This window comes from Neophocaena asiaeorientalis, unplaced genomic scaffold, assembly GCF_003031525.2.
Source record: "Neophocaena asiaeorientalis asiaeorientalis breed wild unplaced genomic scaffold, Neophocaena_asiaeorientalis_V1.1 scaffold280, whole genome shotgun sequence".
Lineage (NCBI taxonomy): Eukaryota > Metazoa > Chordata > Mammalia > Artiodactyla > Phocoenidae > Neophocaena > Neophocaena asiaeorientalis.
The window spans coordinates 4,469,027-4,488,978 of record NW_020185321.1 but is presented as its reverse complement, the minus strand read 5'-3'; the positions used below and the strand labels follow the sequence as shown (position 1 = coordinate 4,488,978).

Sequence of the window (19,952 nt, the reverse complement as noted above, 5' to 3'; positions counted from 1 at the left end):
CACCTGATTGAAACTTCCTGAAAGAATACAGGTCTCTTTTCACCAATGCATCTCCAACATGAAGATCAGTACTAGGGTATTGAAGGTACTTTATAAGTAAGAAAGGAAGGGAGGGAGGGAGGGAGGGAGGGAGGGATGAAGGAAGGAAGGAAGGAAGGAAAGGAAGAAAGAAAGGCATCTTATATGCTTCTTCATTTTCCAGTCTATCCAATCTTCCCATCCTCCCTACCCTAATCTACTTTAAGATTCTATAGATTTGTCTATTTTGGGAATTTCATATAAATGCAATCATTTATTTTCCCTTTGTCCCCATACTGTTGATCCCTTTTACCAATTTTGCCCTTCCTCCCCCTTGTGCCTTCTGGTAACCACTATTCTGTTCTCTAAGTATCTATGTATTTGTTTTTGTTTGATTTGATTTGTTCATTTATTATGTTTTTGTTTGTTTATTAGTTTTGTTTTTTTTTTTTGCGGTACGTGGGCCTCCCACTGTTGCGGCCTCTCCCGTTGCGGAGCACAGGCTCCGGACGCGCAGGCTCAGCGGCCATGGCTCACAGACCCAGCCGCTTCGCGGCACGTGGGATCCCCCCAGACCGGGGCACGAACCCGTGTCCCCTGCATCGGCAGGCGGACTCTCAACCACTGCGCCACCAGGGAAGCCCTGTTTATTAGTTTTTTTATTCCACATAGGAGTGAAGTCATACAGTATTTGTCTTTCTCTGTCTGACTTATTTCACTTAGCATAATACCCTCAAGGTTCATCCATGTTGTCCCAAATGGGAAGATCTCATCTTTTTATGGCTGAGTAGTATGAATATTCCATTGTGTGCGCGTATCTCACATCTTCATTATCCATTCATCCTTTGATGGGCACTTAGGTTGTTTCCACGTCTTGGCTATTGTAAATAATGCTGCAATGAACATGGGGGTTCGCATATCTTTTTTGATTAGTGTTCTCACATTCTTTGGATAAATACCCATAAGTGACATAGATGGTTCATATGGTAGTATTCTTAATTTTTTCTGAGGAATCTCCATACTGTTTTCTATAGTGGCTGCACCAATTTACATTTCTACAAACAGTGCAGAAGGGTTCCATTTTCTCCACATTCTCTCCAGTACTTGTCATTTCTTGTCTTTTTGGTAATAGCCATCCTGACAGATGTGACATCTCATTGTGGTTTTGATTTGCATTTCCCTGGTGATTAGCGATGCTGAGCATCTTTTCATGTGCCTGTTGGCCATCTGTATGTCTTCTTTGGAAAAATGTCAAATCAACTCATCTGCCCATTTTTTGAGTTGTTTGTTTTTGTTATTGTTTTGAGTTATATGAGTTATTTATATATTTTGGATATTAACCCCTTATTGGATATATCATTTGCAAGTATCTTCTCCCATTTGGTAGGTTGTCTTTTAGTTTTATTGATGCCTTCTTTGCTGTGAGAAAGCTTTTTAGTTTGATGTAGTCTCAACTGTTTGTTTGTTTGCTTTTATTTCCCTTGCCTGAGGAAACATATACAAAAAATATTGCTAATAACAATGTAAAAAAGGATATTGCCTGTGTTTTCTTCTAGAAATTTTATGGTTTCAGGTCTTACATTCAAGTCTTTAATCCATGTTGAATTTATTTTTTATATGGTGTGAGAAAGTAGTCCAGTTTGATTCTTCTGCATGTAGCTGTCCAGTTTTCCTAACACCGCTCATTGAAGAGTCTATCTTTCCCCCATTTTATATTCCTGCCTCCTTTGTCATTCATTAATTGCCCTTATAAGTGTGGGTTCATTTCCAGGCTCTCTATCTTGTTTCATTGATCTGTGTGTCTGTTTTTGTGCCAGTATCATACTGTTTAGATTACTGTAGTTCTGTGGTATAGTTTGATATCAGAAAGCTTGATACCTCTAGCTTTGTGAGTTCTTTTGTGTTTCCATACAAATTTCATTTTTTTAAATATTTATTTATTTGGTTGCATGGGGTCTTAGTTGCATCTCCAGGGCTCCTTAGTTGAGGCGCACCAGATCCTTAGTTGTGGCACATAGGCTCCTTAGTTGTGGCATGCGAACTCTTAGTTGTTAACGGCATGCATGTGGGATCTAGTTCCCTGACCAGGGATTGAACCCAGACCCCCTGCATTGGGAGCGCAGAGTCTTAACCGCTCTGCCACCAGCCAAGTCCCCATACAAATTTTAGACTATTTTGTTCTAGTTCTGTGAAAAATGCCATTGGTATTTTGATGGGGATTGCATTATATCTTATATTGCCTTGTGTAGTATGGAAATTTTAACAATATTAATTCTTCCAATCCATGAGCACAATATATCTTTCCATATGCATTGTCAACCTAAACTTCTTTCGTCGGTGTCATTGTTTTCTGAGTACATGTATTTTACCTCCTTAGCTAGATTTATTCCCAGGTATTTTATTCTTCTTGATGTGATTGTGAATGGGACTGTTTTTTTAAATTTCTTTTTCTGATAGTTCATTATCAGTATATTGAAACACAACAGATTTCTATATATTAATTTTGTGTCCTGCAACTTTACCAAATTAATTGAGTTCTAGTAGCTTTTTGGTGGCATATTTAGGATTTTCTATGTATTATTGTGTCATCTGCAGACAGTGACAATTTTACTTCTTCGTTTTCAATTTGGATGTCTTTTATTTATTTTTCTTGTCTGACTGTTATGGCTAGAAATTTCAATACTATGTTGAATAAAAGTGGTGAGAGTGGGCATCCTTGTCTTGTTCCAGGTCTTAGAGGAAATGCTTTCAGCTTTTCACCGTTAAGTATGATGTTAGCTGTGGACTTTTCATATATGGCCTTTATAATGTCAAGGTATGTTCCCTCTATGCCCACTTTGTTGAGAGTTTTTATCATAAATTGATGTTGAATTTTGTCAAAAGCTTTTTCTGCATCTACTGAGATGATCATATGGTTTTTATTCTTCAGTTTGCTAATGTGTTTTATCACATTGATTGATATGTGGATATTGAACCATCCTTGCATCCCTGGGATAAATTCCAGTGATCATGGTGTACGATCCTTTAATATACTGTTGGATTCCATTTGCTAATATTTTGTGGAGGATTTTTGCATATGTGTTTGTCAATGATATTGGCCTTTTATTTTCTTTTTTTGTGATATCTTTGTCTAGTTTGGGTATCAGGGTGATGCTGGTGTCATAGAAGGAGTTTGGGAGTGTTCCACCCTCTGAAATTTTCTGGAATAGTTTGAGAAGGATAGGTGTTAACTGTCTTCTAAATTTTTGGTAGAATTCAACTGTGAAGCCATCTGGACCTGAACTTTTGTTTGTTGGGAGTTGTTTTATTACTGATTCAATTTCATTAATGGTTATTGGTTCTATCATATTTTCTATTTCTTCCTGACCCAGTCTTGGGAGATTGTAGGTTTGTAGGAATTTGTCCATTTCTTCTAGGTTATCCATTTTACTGGCATATAATTTTAGTATCTAAATATATAAATATATATAAATGTAGTAATCTCTTATGATCCTTTGTATTTCTGTGGTATCATTTGTAACTTCTCCTCTTTCACATCAGATTTCATTTATTTGTGCCCGCTCTCATTTTTTCTTGATGATACTGGCTAAGGGTTTACCATTTTTGTTATCTTTTCAAAGAATCAGCTCTTAGTTACAATGATGTATTCTATTGTGGGTTTTTTAGTCCCTATTTCATTTATTTCTGCTCTAAGAGGTATGATTTCTTTCCTTCTTTAACTTTGTGTTTTGTCTGTTCTTCTTTTTCTAATTCCACTAGGTATAAGGTTAGGTGGTTTATTTGAGATTTTTCTTGTATCCTGATGTAAGTTTGTGTCATTATAAACTTCCCTCTTGGAACTCCTTTTGCTGTGTCTCATAGATTTTGTGTTGTGTTTTCATTTTCTTTGTGTCCAGGTATTTTTTTAGTTCCTTTTTGATTTCTTCAGTGACCCATAGGTTGTTAGTAGCATACTTTTTAGCCTCCATGTGTTTGTGGTTTTTGCAGGGGGTTTTTAATTATGGTTGATTTCTAGTCTCATAGCACTGTGGTCAGAAAAGATGCTTGATATGATTTCAGTTTTCTTAAAAGTACCAATGCTTGTTTTGTGGCCTAGAATGTGATCTACCCTGGAGAATGTTCCATGGGCACTTGAAAAGAATTTATATTCTGTTGCTTTTGGATGGAATGTTCTCCATATAGCTATTACATTCACCTGATCTAACATGTCATTTAAGGCCAGTGTTTCCTTACTGATTTTCTGTCTGGGTGGTCTGTCCATTGATATAAGTGGGGTGTTAAAGTCCCCTACTAGTATTGTGTTACTGTTGATTTCTCCCCTTATGTCTGTTAATATTTGCTTTATGTATTTGGATGCTCCTATGTTGTGTGAATATATATTTACAATTGTTATGGCTTCTTCTTGGATTGATCCCTTGATCATTATGGAATATCCTCTTTGTCTTTGTATAGTCTTTGTTTTAAAATCTATTTTCTGATATAAGTATTGATATAGTACTATCTGATATAAGTATTGCTACCCTGGCTTTCTTTTAATTTCCATTTGCATGGAATACCTTTCTCTATGCCCTTTCAGTCTGTGTGTGTCTTAGGTCTGAAGTGAGTCTCTTCTTGGCAGCTTATATACGGGTCATGCAGCCACTCTATGTCTTTTGATGGGGACATTTAGTCCATTTACATTTAAAGTAATTATTGATAGGTATGTACTTATAACCATTTCTAATTGTTTTTTGGGTTCTTTTTGCAGTTATTTTTGTTCCTTTCTTCTTCGTTCTCTTCCCTTGTGCTTTAATGACCATCTCTAGTGTTATGTTTGAATTCCTTTCTTTTTTTCTGTATGTATTATCGGTTATAGATTTTTGGCTTGTGGTTACTGTGATGTTTACATATAACAATTTATATCCGTATCTTTATCTATAACTAGATAGCAATATAGATATGTAATTATTTTAAGTTGCTGATGTCTTAAGTTCAAATGTACTTTAACAAACCTGCATTTTTACTCTCCCCACCACTTTTAAGTAATTAATTTATTTTTGGCTCTGTTGGGTCTTCATTTCTGTGCGAGGGTTTTCTCTAGTTGTGGCGAGCGGGGGCCACTCTTCATCACGGTATGCAGGCCTCTCACTATCGCGGCCTCTCTTGTTGTGGAGCACAGGCTCCAGACGCGCAGGCTCAGTAGATGTGGCTCATGGGCCTAGTTGCTCCGCGGCATGTGGGATCTTCCCAGACCAGGGTTCAAACCCATGTGCCCTGCATTAGCAGGCAGATTCTCATCCACTGCGCCACCAGGGAAGCCCTCCCCACCACTTTTAATGTTTTGACATCATATTTTACATCTTTTTGTGTTTTTTTTTTGTATCCCTTAACTACTTATTGTGGATATAGATTATTTTACTACTTTTGTCTTTAACCTTCCTACTAGCTTTATAAGTGGTGGATTTACTACCTTTTCTATATATTTGCCTTTACAATGAGATTTTTCCTTTTATAATTTTCATGTTTCTAGTTGTGGCCATTTCTTTTTTAGTTAGAGAAGTCCCTTTAACATTTCTTGTAAAGCTGGTTTGGTGGTGCTGAACACTTTTAGCATTTGCTTCTCTGTAAAACTTTTGATCTTTCCATCAAATATGAATGAAGTCCTTGCTGGGCAGAGTATTCCTGGTTGTAGGTTTTCCCCTTTCATCATTTTAACTATATCACGCCATTCTCTTCTTGTCTGCAGAATTTCTGCTGAAAAGTCAGATGTTAGCATTATGGGAGTTCCCTGTATGTAACTTGTTGCTTTTCCCTTACTGCTTTTAATATTCTCTCTTTATCTTTAATTTTGGCCATTTTAGTTACAGTGTATCTTGGTTTGGTCCTCTTTGGGTTGATCCTTTTTGGGACTCTCTATGCTACCTGGACCTGGATGTCTGTTTCCTTTTCCAGGTTAGGGAAGTTTTCGACTATGATATCTTCACATATGTTCTATGCCCCTTTCTCTCTCTCTTCTCCTTCTGGGACCCCTATAATGAGAACGTTAGTATGCTTGATGTTGTTCAAGAGGTCTCTTAAATTGTCCTCATTTCTTCTTATTCTCTTTTCTTTTTCTGTTCAGCTTCAGTGATTTCCACTACGCTGTCTTCCAGCTCACTGATCCATTCCTCTGTATCATTTAATCTAATGTTTCTTCCTTCTAGTGTATTTTTCATATCACTTATTGTATTCTTCATCTCTGCTTTGTTCTTATTTATATTTTCTAACTCATTAAAACCTTCTAACTTCTCACTCTGTTCACCCAATCTTTTCCCAAGTTCTTTAAACATATTTACCATCATTACCTTGAATTCTCTATGGGGTAGATTGCATATCTCCACTTCTTCTTCTAGGGTTTTATCTTGTTCCTTCTATCATTTTGCTTTTTGTTTTCTATATAACTTAAAGAAAACAAAGATGTAGCTCTTTTATTCCTAACTTCCTGCATTACTGTATTCTTTTGTGTTTGGTCTATTTTTTGTAGTGAAACATCTAAATTCTTTTCTCATTTTCTGTTGTATATATTTTATAGCTGTTTCTTTGTGGTTACCATGGGATTACATTTAACATACTAAAGTCATTACATTCTAATTTGAATTTATCCAGCTTAACCAATAACATACAAAAACTCTGCTGTTTTACAACTCCGTCCCCAACCCTGGTGTTTGATATCATAAAATTACATCTTTTAGATTGTGTGACTAAAAATATAAACTAATAATTCTTTAAAGTGCATTGGTATCTTAAGATATGTAGGATACAAAATGCAGAGTTACAAACCAAAGTTACAATCGTACTAGTTTTAGACTAATAATTTTAAAAAGTAATGTAGAAATCAAAAAGTGGAGTTAGAAACTGGTGTTACAATAATACTAGATTTTATAATTTCCCATGTATTTACCTTTATTGAGATCTTTACTCCTTCATGTGTCTTCAAGTTACTGTGTAGTTTCCCTTTATTTCAGGACTGCAGGTCTCCTTTGAGCATTTCACACAGGACAGCTCTAGTGGTAACAAACTGCCACAGCTTTTATTTATGTAGGAATGTCTTGATTTCTTGGCTCCAAGTTTTGCCAGATAGAGGATTCTTGGCTGATGGTGTGAGTGTTTGTTTTGTTGTTGGTTTGTTTTAGCATTTTAATGTGTTGGCCCACTGCCTCCTGGCCCTCACAGTTTCTAATGAGAAATAGGCTGATGATATTAATGTTGATCCCTTGCATGTGATAAGTTGCTACTCTCTTGCTACTTTCAAAACTCTCTCTTTTGTCTTTGTCTTTCAAATTTTGATTATATTGTGTCTTGCAGTGGGTCTCCTTGCAGTCATCTTACTTGGAGTTTGTTGAACTTCTGAGATATTTATAATTATGCCTTTCATCAAATTAGGAAAGATTTCAGCCACGTTTCTTCAAATATTCTCTCTTCCCCTTTCTCTCTCTCCTTTTCTGGGAGTCCTGTAATGTGTGTTAGTCTTCTACATGGTATCTAGCAGTTCTCTTTGGCTCTGTTTTTTATTTCTTTCTCTCTTTTGTTTTATTTTGTTGTTGTTGTTGAACACTGGACATTTAAATCTAATAATGTGGTAATTCTGGAAATCAGACTCTTCCCTTTTTCCAGGGCTTGCTATTTTTGCTTATTTTATTTTCATTTTGTAGGCTAACTCTGTGGGAAGGATCACCTGTGGTTTAAACTTTCAGTCTTCTCAGGTGTTTTCTGGGCCTGCACCTTTCCCTCATCACTTTCTAATTTTTCTCATATTTGCAAGTTGCTTTTCACTGTCCTAGTCCTTGATTTCTAGCTCCCAAAGTGGGAAAATGAGAAAACTGAAGGGAGGAAAAAAAGGGTTCTAGCCCTTTAAATCCTCCCAGAAGTCACATCAGCCAGAGTGGGAGGGGAGGTGCAAGAACAATGCACCTCACAGCCCTCAGTTGTCTGCTCCTCTCTAATCAAGAACAGAAATCAAAGAACAGATCCCTGATGTTTCGAGGACAGGGTTCTTTTTGCCCTGGTTCGCACAAGCTATACATAGCTTGCTCCAGGAACACGTGCACAGTGGTCTGTCACAGGGCTGGAGGTGGAGGACTGGTAGCTGCTACTGTGCTAAGGGCTGAAATTGACTAACATTAACCACAGTTTACTGCCCAAGTCTTCTTATGGAATTTGACTGCAGTAGACTACAGAGTTCCAAAATACTTACATTAGATGGATTCTGCTGAAATTGTTGTCTATGTGAGGAGAGAAAATCCTGGTGCTTCCTACTCTATCTACACCTACATAAGCTCTTTTTCAAAACGGCATCATTAATTCATATTTTCTACTTGAAAAATTATTTTCCTTTACTTCCTGACTCAACATTTGTTCCACCACCTTCTTGGCACCCTCACCTTCTCTCCTTTTCCCCATTTTGTCTACCATGTTTTACATACTATTTAATTTAGTATTTTTTTTTCATTTTTCCTGCCTGTCGTTCTCAAATGGAATGTACGTATCATGAGGGCAGGTTTCTTTGTGTCTCTTCTTTCCTTTGTCTCCCATACACTGATGATAGTGCCCAAAAATCCATTATTTGCTCACTGAACATTGGTTAGAGCAGTGAATAAACATGACAACAACCCCCCTTCCTGTTCATTTTCACCGTTCTGGAAAATCCTTCCAAATGTTCTCTTTACCACTTTCTTCTGGTGGGTTTTGCCTCAGTGTGTTAAGAATAAAAAAGGCACACGTTTTAAAGAGAAATACTCAAGTGTGGTAAAACTTGTAGGATAGCACAGGCTCTTACTTCTCATACTATTACTCCTCAGACATCAGTTTCTTATGCTCAAAGTTCCTCAAGATATTAACTTTTTTCACTTCTCACAGTGTGCTTTCCCAGGGGTATTTCTGCCACTATCTTTGAATGAATTCTTAATTATTAGTAATGACTCTCAGGAATTTACATAATTTACAAGTGTGTTTCAGTGATACTCTCACTCTGCATGCAGTTACTACTGTTGTGAAATTACAGGTGAAGCGATAATCACTTCTTAGTAAGGAATTGAGACCCTGAAGTCACAAATATTTGTCTCAGGTTTCAGAGGCCCCTTTGGCACACTTGCAGGGGTCGTGACAGCTTCCTTCCCGGCAGGAAATGACATTGTGTAAGTGGCTTTCCTTTCCAGATTCCTAAAAGAAATTGAATGTGTTTTAGGATGAGTATCTGGATAAAATCATGTTGCTTGCTGGGTTGGACACATCACTGATTATACCAACAGGACAGACGTTTTCTGAGGCAACCAGAGGCAGAGTGCCACCCATGTTCACCAGCTTCAGAGCCTCTGAAAGTCCTCCCCTCCCCTCCATCTTTCCATCCCTGCTGGAGACTTTTCTCACTTATCCCTAACAAAACATACTGAAATTTACAAAACTGCCAAATAAAAATTGTCACTAGCCATCTGCCTCTACAAGGATTAGATTACTAGCCACTGCAGTTGCTGACTTTCGACACACCTTGAGAGGAGTTCAGAGCAGAGATCAGGAATGAGGCACTCTGTGCTCTAGGAAAAACTGGCAGAACAGGCCTTTGGATAGTTAGATATTTTCAGGAGAAGGTTTTATCAGCCCAATTTCTTACATCTTCTCATATCTAGAAAAGGACTAAAATCATTAATGGAGACATCTCCTCCTCAGGACTAGTGGCAACATTCTGCAAAAATGTGTGCTTGGTTGCATGTATCTCTCTTCACCAAAACCACATATATACTGACACACACACACACGCGCACGCGTGCACACACACCTCTTTGGAGCAGTTCCTCAGAGCTATCTGAGCCGCTGTGTCCCAGGCTAAAGTCCTCATTTTGCCCCGAATAAAACTTAACTCACAACTCTCTGTTGTGCATTTTTTTTTGGTCCACAGGACCAACTCTAAGGCTTCAATCTCCATGTATTTGAAGAGTAGCTAGATATCATATGTTTCCTCTTAGATACAGATACACACTTTCTAAGTCATAGTTTGGTGTGGTGTATCCAATTAGGTTTGTAACCTTTGGAGCATCTGAAATCTTTAAAGTTATCTGTGACAGGTGGCGGATAAATCGGTGTACTTCCCCTTTAAGAAGGTGCGAGTCCCGGCCCCTTCCTAAGAGCCTCAGGCCATCATTTCCTAGCACCCCACCCAGGGTTCCCTGAAGGCTTTCCGGTTCTTGGCCAGGCTGCCTGCAGGAGAGAAACTACACTACCCAGAAGTCTGTGCTGGGAGGAAGCAGTAAGAATTGGGCCAATAGGGACGGTAAAACGGGCGTTTCCTGTGTTGTTGGCTTGGACTTCCGGCGTCCTGGGGGCGTTAGTTCTTTTGAAACGTGTTTCTTTTGTGTTCACAGGCTTTCCTTGCCCGCGACCTTTCAGAACTTCCCAGAGAATCACCATAAAGAGGTGGGAACCACCTCTGCGCCTTGTAAGACCTTGTGGGGGCGGTTAGAGGGAGCCCACAGGACCCGTTTCGGTTTAGGCTGCCTGCAGGAGAGAAACTACACTACCCAGAAGTCTGTGCTGGGAGGAAGCAGTAAGAATTGGGCCAATAGGGACGGTAAAACGGGCGTTTCCTGTGTTGTTGGCTTGGACTTCCGGCGTCCTGGGGGCGTTAGTTCTTTTGAAACGTGTTTCTTTTGTGTTCACAGGCTTTCCTTGCCCGCGACCTTTCAGAACTTCCCAGAGAATCACCATAAAGAGGTGGGAACCACCTCTGCGCCTTGTAAGACCTTGTGGGGGGGAGGGGTTAGAGGGAGCCCACAGGACCCGTTTCGGTCGCCGCCCCTCTTGGTCCCGCTCACACAGGGAATTAGAGGCCATGGTGTAGGCACATGGTGAGGACCAGCTGATTAGTATTATCATCACTGTCATCTGTTCCCTCCCTTTCATTGCCAGAATGCTTGCATGTCTCTTAGGCCACACGGCCTTGGCATCGTTTTATGTCTCTTGTGAATGATTTCAGCATAGAAGACCTTTGGCTCTAATACAGTCACATTCTGCCCAAAAGCAGTGTCTGCCTCGCCTTGGAGCCTGACACAGAGCTGGGCTCCCAGGAAGTGCTGAGTGATATTGACTTTGGGGCCCTCTGGTCCTTTACCAACGACTGAATGTTGAGCTCTAATCACATCTGTCCCAGGGCCAACAAAGCTACCTCTGTTTGACTTTCCAGGCATCCGTGACCTTCAAGGACGTGGCAGTGACCTTTACCTAGGACGAGTGGGGGCAGCTGGATGCTGCCCAGAGGAGCCTGTACTGGGAGGTGATGCTGGAGACCTGTGGGTAAGGCCTCACTGCTCTTTCTGTGGGGACCTACAACCTCTTTCATGCTGCCCTTTTCAGGAGGCTTCTGAGGACACTCTCCCTCCTCCCCACGGCCCTGACATGTATTGGTTTATCTTCAGGCTCCTGTGTCTGCCACAAGGAATTTGGAGCAAGAAACCTAGTTCCCCTCAAAACGGCTCAGATGGCAGAGGAGAAGGATTTGTTGGAGGAAATATGGGTGTCTTGTAATATTGAGGGGCAGGAGGTCCAGTCAGGCACCATGAGAGACTAAAGTCAGGAAATGGAAGAAATCCTGATTAGATACTGGCCTTGGTGTCTTCTGATCTATTTGTGGGTCTCCTTGTGCCATTCTCAGCAGATTGGCTTTTTCTGCTGCAGGGAGCTGATAGCCAGAAATGGTCACCCCTGCCCTTGATCTAAGAAACCCTTCAATTCCTTGTCTCTGCTTCTTGCTGTACTTTTTTTCCCCTCATATATCTGTCTTTCTCTACGTCTGGCTGTCTCTGCATGGGTGTTCTAGTGGCAGGAAACAGCCACCCGAGCCCACACTTCTTTTTACCTCTTACTCCGGTGCTCAGCACAGGCTGGCCCTAATTTGTTCCTTCTCCAAATTCCTACAAGATGGAGACTGAGTGGCCAAGCTTGATTGGTTTATAGCCCAGTCAGCAGAACCCCTGGGTAATGGCATGTTGTTCAGCAAGTGAGTGAAGCAGACAGGACATCAGGAGGCATCTGTGTGAGTCCTACTGGCAGTCATTCTAAAGAACAGAATCTCCTTTAAAAGGCTTCTTTGGCCCCTGACGCCTACATGCTCATCCCTCGTGTACTTAAGTCTGGGCCATGATCGTCTCTTGGTATGGGAGATCATTTTAGAGGGTGCGCAAACATGGCAAGTGGCAATGATGGACAATCAGAGAAGGCCATTCCTTTTTCTCTTGTTTTTCCTGTTGCTGTTTCATGCTGTCTTTTAATGCCCCTTTGACTGTTGGCAATTTCTCTCTTCAACGGAAGGGACAGCCTCAGACTCAGAGCCCTGGGCAGGCAGCATGAGTTCATTGAGACTTGATAGTTCTGTTGTGATTTTCTTGCAGTAACTTTGCCTTTGTGGCAAACGAAACTGGTTTTTCCGTTTCTTATATGGACACAAGATTCCCTATATGAAGACATGTATTAAAGTTAAATAAAAAGTGGGTCAGTGTCAAGGAAGGCAGTTGTTAGCAATGGTCATAATTAATGTTCCATGAACACTAGTGCATCTGGGTCCCATGACTGCATCTGGACAGTTTTGGGGGGTCCTCCAGGACTAGGGAGATGGGTCACCCTAGACAGCTAGCACTACCCTACTCAGCCTTTAGGGCCTAATGATAACGTTCTTGGCTTTGGTTCCCAGGTCACAGATCAGTTTGGACAAGAGCAGCCTCATTTCGAGGTCTCCTCTCCATCTGTCTGGGACTGACAGGACAGACAGGACTGAAACATTTCTTTTTGTCTTTGCTAAAATACGAATATCTTATTTCTTTCTCCACAAACAGGATATCCGGTTCCCAAACCAGATCTAATCCACCCACTGAAGCACAGGCAGGAGCTGTGGGTGGTGAAGAGAAGCCTCTCCCAAAGTGCCTGTCCAGGTGGGTGACCAAGTGTTGGGCAGGAGGGGTCATGGCAACCTTAACTGAGGGGACCACTGCCTCTGGAATTCCGTGGGAAGCTTCTTGTTGTGGCCTCCTTGGGTGCCTGGGTCAGGGTAGAGCTCTCCGTCTCGAAGTCCCTTTGTCCTCCCACCTCAACAGATTCTTTTCTCCCACAGGGTAAAGAACCTGTTTTATGTATAAGGGCAAGGCTCTGGGCTCCAAACCTGCCTTTGCCGGTCACCGGCCCACTGGCAATAGGGAAGTTGCGTGGTTTTGTCGGGCCTCCTTTAGTTAATTTAGGCTGTTAACGTTCACGGCAGTAACAGATAATCTCCAAAAGCTGAGTGGCTCAACACACGAAGGATTTTTCTCACTCATGGCAGGGCTCGTGTGGGTCAGCGTGTGAGATTGTATCACACGGTTATTCAGAGACCCAGGTGTCGCCTGTCTGGCTTTATGGTTACCTTGGCATCATTCTACTGGCATAGGGGAAATGAGGCAGTATGGAAGTCACACCTACATTATTTCCCCTCACACTCTGTTGACAAGAACTCGGCAGTTGGCCATCCTTTTTTTTTTTTCAATTTACTTTATTGAAGTATAGTTGATTTACAATGTTGTGTTAGTTTCTGGTGTACAGAAAAGCAATTCAGTCATAAATATATATAATAGATTACGTCTACTAATCCCAAATTCCCAATCCATCCCTCCCCCACCCCACCCTCCCCCTTGGCAGCCACAAGCTTGTTCTCTATGTCTGTGAGTCTATATCCCTCTTTCAAGGCAGCTGGGAACTGAGGTTTAGCTCTGCGTCCAAGGAGAAGAGCAGATGGGTTTCTGGGTTTTGTTTACATCAAACCAGTCTGCTGCACTCAGCCTACTCTTGAAAAATGAAAGTGATAATAATTTCTAACTCATTGGGCAGTTTGAAGATGTAATCATTTGATGCATGAAATTAGTTAGCACCATGCCTGAGTTATAGTTACAAGCTCAAAAAAAGTCAGCTGTTAGGATCTTTCATGTAATAACAATCACAATGCATAATCTCTCACATGTCCTCCTAGACTCAGAATAAAAGAGTTTATGTTACCATCTCTGCCTGTAGGCTGCATCCCACCCTTTTCCACCTGTTCATCTATCCTTCTGTTTGTCAGACAGAAGCAATCCCTAGCTGCGTTGTCTTCCTGGCCCTCCTTTACTGTAGAGCCTCAAGATGGTACTTGGCCTTGTCCACATCTGGGCTGCTGAGAACAGCTGGAGTCACAAAGTGTGTTGATTGGTGCCACTGCAGTCATGGTCTTGCCCCTCTCCTGCTTCCTTGTACTCCCCAGCCAGTTCATGTGTGTCTCTAGCCCCCTTCACAGCCCGATGGAGTCTCTTCCAAATACTCACCTTTCAATTACATTCCACATGTTCCATCACATTCTTCATACCATAGAAGGAAATCATGATCTTGCCCACTCCTCCATCCTCCACAGTATCAGTGGATGGCCTTGTCATTTAGACAGTTGAGAAGGTGGGAAACGACCTTGTACAAACTCATAACACTCTGCCTCCATCTAACCCAACATTCAGCCATTATCATCCTGCTTCTTTTATGTTTTTCATATTGGGTAAATCCATCACCTCCACCGCCTCTGTGAGCTCCACTACAAACATCCTGGTCTAAGCTCTCATCACCTTTTGCCAAGACGATGCCAAGACACTTCTAACTGGTTGGCTCACATCTGCTCTGTTTCTTCTGATCAGCTCTCTCTCCTGCACCAGCTCTGCCATCCATGCAAGCATTGATCCATTCACTACTCACTCCCTGAGCCACTGATGTCTCAGCGTACAACCTACTTCATGGCCTTCTTTCTTGCTGCTCAACCTTACAGAGCATCTCTTATCTGTCTCATACCTGTAGCTTCCCTTCCCACCGTTGTGGAAGAGGTCTCGCCCCCTGCCGTAGCTACTTCCTGCACCAGAGACTAAATCACACCTCCTGCAACTTCGGAGGCTTCTCACGCTTCCTCCTAGAAAGGTAACCGGTATTTAGACTCTGTCACCATAGATTAGCTTTGACTGTCTTGACTTGATGTAAACGGAGTCCCACAGTTTATTCTGTCATGTCTGTCTTCTTTTGATCTTCGTTATGCCTGTGAGTCATTCTTGTGGTTCTGTGTAGTTCAACTCTGTTCTCAGTGCTCAGCAGTATCTCATTGTAAGGATGTCCATTCTCCTGCGATTGCCGTTTTTTTTCCTATTTCTGATATTATGAACATTCTTGTTCATGTTACTTTTGGAGGTATATACTATGTATATATAATATGGTACTCATTTTTGCGGGGAATATACAGAGAGAGGAATGACTGGCTCTTAGGCTATGTGTATGTTTAGCTTGAACAGAAACTGCCAGACAGTTTTACAGAGTGGCTGCACCCTTTCACGCTCCCACGAGCCATGTGTGAGTGCCCATTGCTACATTCCCATCAGCACTTGGTGTCTTCCCCTTTCCTTTCTGAGGCCCAGTGGTGAGGTGGCTCAGAACCACAGCACTGAAACCATTCCTGATGAGGTCATAGCTTTTATCCTAATTACCAGATGTAAGAACAGCACTAACGACAGTGGATAATGGCCCACGATATGCTGAACGTGCAACCTGTGCCAGGCACTGTGCTGAGTACTTCACAGGTGTGGTCTTGTTGACCCTCACGGCAGCCGGTGCATTAGAACTGGGCATCTCCCAGTGTTTCAGGTTAGGAGATGGTGATTTACAGGTGGTTAGTAACTGTCAAGATGACTGCTTGGTAGAGGCAGGGTTTGAACTGAAGTGACATTCTTCACCACCACGCTGTACTGGTTTTCGATGCAGCAGAAACCTGTTCCACTTTTCTGCACCTGGGCTTTGGTAGCACTTAGTCCCAGTGGTCGCTCTTTTCCAATTCTGACTGGATTGTCCTCTGCCTCTTACTCTGATCGCCTCCTAAATATTGGCTTTGCCTGACATCTCATGGCCCTTTCTTTTTATTGTAATTAGTCTCCCAGAATGATCCGCCTCTACTCTTAGTTCATCTCATGCATGTTGTGTCCCATACCCATGCCGTAATATAGGCAGGATAGTTAACAGGTATTCATTGCTTTTTGGTGCTTGTAAACACTGTATATATACAGTTTCAATTCATCCTCACAGTGATTTTTGAGATTCTACTTGTACTGATTTGTAGGTAAGGAAGCAGAAGCTTGGTGGAAGTTGAACGGCTTGCTGAAGGGCAGAAAACTAGCAAGGGGGTGTTGCTGGGATTTGAGCCTGGGCTGATTCTCCCTAGGTACCATGATGTCAAACACAATACTCTGTTGGCTTCTAACATTTATATTTGACTACAGTTGTATACATTTATATTAATCATAAACCTTGGTTTATGACACACTCATCATCTGGCAATGTACTATCATGTTTAATTTATTTTTAAACTTTTCCCAGTCATTTATTTATTTCCCCTAAAAAGATTATAGTGGGAACTTCCCTGGTAGTCCAGTGGTTAAGACTCCATGCTTCCAATGCAAGGGATGTGGGTTCAATCCCTGGTCAGGGAACTAAGATCCCACATGCCGCGCAGCATGGCCAAAAGATTAGAAAAAAAAAAAATTACAGTGAACGCCATCAACCAATGCAAGAACAGGAGTATTACCAACCAATATCCTGCCTTGATCTATATATTTCTCCCTTTCCCGTCCTCTCCCTTCCTGACAAAGATAATCACTTGCCTTCATAATTTCATTACTTTATATGTGGGAGTGTTTTGTATTATAAATTGAATTTCTTTTGTAGATGTGGTGGCTTTCAGATTTTCTGTTTCTTGTGCTGGATTTGTTATTTTGCATCTTTCAAGCAGTTTGTCTATTTCATCTAGTTGTCAATTCATTGGTTTAATTAAAATCGTATCATACCTGTTTGTAAGCATACTTAAACAGCGTATTATATGGTTTTCTGTTTTTTAATTTCTGATAAATGGTTATCATACTTGATTGCTATGGCTTGAATGTGTACCCCTCACATTCATTTGTTGAAATCTTCACCTCCAAAGATGATGGTATTAGGAGTTGGGGCCGTTGGGAGGTGCAGAAGTCATGAACGTTCAGTGTTTTATCCAACAGGCTCCAGAGAGATCCCTCATCCCTTCCACCATGTGGGGACACAGCAAGAAGGCACTGGCTATGAACCAGAAAGAATGCCCTCACCAAAATGTGACCATGCTGGCGCCTTGATCCTGGACTCCCCAGCCTCCAGAACTGTGAGAAACAAATTTCTGTTGTTTGTAAGCTACCCAGGCTTTGGTATGTTACAGCAGCCCAAATGGACCAAGACATTGATGTAGTTTTCTGATACATGCTTTTAAAGAATTCAGTGTTAAATTACTAAGAATCACTGTGTGTGAGCTGTAGTGTTTTTTTTTCCTTCTCAAAATATTCTGTTACGTCAGTATATCACAATGTATTTATCGATTTTTGTGAACATTCACCTATTTCCATAATTATATCCAAAAATTCTCACTGTACTACCTTGTTCAATGAAAGATACTTGTTTCCTTTTTCTTTCTTTTTTTATTTGGTAGTTATCCACCGTGCTGCACACACGTGCAGGAGTTTTAGTTGTAATTCTTCTTATGAGTGGAATGACTGATCGAAAACAACTTTACAAGATGTTGCCCAGTGTTTTCTAAAGTGACGTTATCAGTTTAAGTTCACCAGCAATGAATGTGAGATTTCATACACCACTTCCTGTCCCACATATGATATTTTGGGGCTCTATAATTTCTTCCAGTTGAATAGGTGCTAACTGGTTTCTTACTCTGGTCTTCACTGGCATTTACCTCATTACCATTGAGGTTGAACTCCTCATTAAAAGTTTTTTGGCCAGTGTGTATGTTCGTGTGGAATAGAATAGAGAGCCCAGAAATAGCCACTTTTTAATTGAAGTATAGGTGATTTACAATATTATAGTAGTTTCATGTGTACAACATAGTGATTCCATATTTTTATAAATTATACTCTATTTAAAGTACTTACAAAACAATGGCTCTATTTCCCTGTGCTGTACAGTATATCCTTGTTGCTTATCTATTTCATACATAGTAGTTTATACCTCTTAATCCCATACAGCTATCTTGCCCCTCCTCCTTTACCTCTCCCTACTGGTAACCACTAGTTTGTTCTCTATGAGTCTTGTTCCTATTTTATATATATTGGGTTGGCCAAAAAGTGCCTTTGGTTTTTAAGTAAAAATAAAAGACACATTTTTCATTTTCACCAAGAACTTTATTTTTATTTATTTTTTTAAAAGGATTTTTAAAATGTTTTTATATTTTTATTTATTTTTGGGGGCGTTGGGTCTTCGCTGCTGCACGTGGGCTTTCATCTAGTTGCAGTGAGTGGGGGCTACTCTTCATTGTGGTCCGCAGGCTTCTCATTGCAGTGGCTTCTCTTGTTGTGGAGCACAGGCTCTAGGTGTGCAGGCTTCAGTAGTTTTGGCACGCAGGCTCAGTATTTGTGGCTTGAGGGCTCTAGAGTGCAGGCTCAGTATTTGTGGCACACGGGCTTAGTTGCTTCACGGCATGTGAGATCTTCCCGGACCAGGGCTCGAACCCATATCCCCTGCACTGGCAAGCAGATTAACCTCTGTGCCACCAGGGAAGTCCCACTACTTTTGTCTTTTAACCTCCATAGTTTGTGTGTAGATGACTTCCTACCTATACTTATGTTCGCCTTTACTGGTGAGCTTTCCCATTTCATAATTTTCTTCTTTCTAGTTGTGGCCTTTGCTTTTCTGCCTACAGAAGATCCTTTAGCATTTGTTGTAAAGCTGGTTCAGTGGTGCTGAATTCTTTTAGCTTTTGCTTGTCTATAAAGCTTTTGATTTCTCCATAAAATCTGAACGAGAGTCTTGCTGGGTAGAGTATTCTTGGTTGTAGGTTTCCCCCTTTCATCACTTTAAATATATCATGCCAGTCCCTTCTGGCCTGCAGAGTTTCTACTGAAAGTCAGCTGATAGCATTATGGGAATTCCCTTGTATGTTATTTGTCGCTTTTAATATTTTCTTTCTTACCATGTTTCTTGGCATGTTCCTCCTTGGATTAATCCCGTATGGGACTCTGCACTTCCTGTGAACTTGGAGTGACTGTTACCTTTCCTGTGTTAAGGAAGTTTTCAGCTATTATCTCTTCAAGTATTTTCTTGGCCCTTTCTCTCTTCTCCTTCTGGGACCCTATAATGTGAATGTTAGTGTGTTTGATGTTGTCGCAGATATCTCTAAACTGTCCTCATTTCTTTTCTTTCTTTCTTCTTTGTTCTGTGGCAGCGATTTCCACCACTCTCTTCCAGTTCACTGACCCATTCTTCTGCCTCATTTATTCTGCTGTTGATCCCTTTATAGTGTATTTTTCATTTCAGTTATTGTATTCTTCAACTGTTTGCTTGTTCTTTATATTTTCTAACTCTTTGCTAAAAAGTTCTTGTAACTTAAACTCTGCATCCTTTCTTTTCCCGAATTCTTGGGTCATCTTTACAGTCGTTACTCTTAACTCTTCTTGGGTAGATTGCCCATCTCCACTTCATTTAGTTGTTCTTGTGGGTTTATTTCTTGTTGCTTCATCTGGAACATATTCCTTTGCTGTCTCATTTTGTCTGAATTTCCATTTGCATTTTTATGTGTGTTAAGTTCATTATGTTTTTCAACCTTGGAGAAGTGGCCCTCTGTAGGGGATGGACTATTTGTCCCAGCAGTACACTCCCCTCTCATCACTCAAGGGGCAGAGGACAGCTGGTCCTACAGTAGTTTCTGACCTGTGTTTGAGGACTTAGTTACACAAGCTTAGGGATCATAGTTTTCTTGCTTATGGACTGCCCCCTGGTGAGTGAGGCTGGTCAAGAGGCTTGTGCAGGCTTCCTGGTGGGAGGGGCTGATGCCTACCCACTGGAGGGTAGAGCAGGGTTTTGGCCTTCTGGTGAACAGGGCCACA

At 41.0% G+C, this 19,952-nt stretch overlaps 1 long non-coding RNA gene across 5 annotated transcripts in view; it reads left to right on the top strand.

Annotated features, from left to right (window-relative positions):
* Window positions 1-19,952, top strand: part of LOC112392369 (uncharacterized) — a 28,163-nt gene that overhangs the window by 7,111 nt on the left and 1,100 nt on the right. The window contains exons 1-5 of one of the 5 annotated variants that reach the window (XR_003001678.1): window positions 10,632-10,740; window positions 11,210-11,319; window positions 12,855-12,950; window positions 14,860-14,976; window positions 17,091-17,960. This is a non-coding gene — a long non-coding RNA (uncharacterized LOC112392369). Of the gene's footprint in view, window positions 1-10,391; window positions 10,444-10,631; window positions 10,741-11,209; window positions 11,320-12,854; window positions 12,951-14,859; window positions 17,961-19,952 lie in introns of those variants that run through there. The other 4 variants (XR_003001679.1, XR_003001677.1, XR_003001675.1 and 1 more) reach the window with 4 other exon arrangements.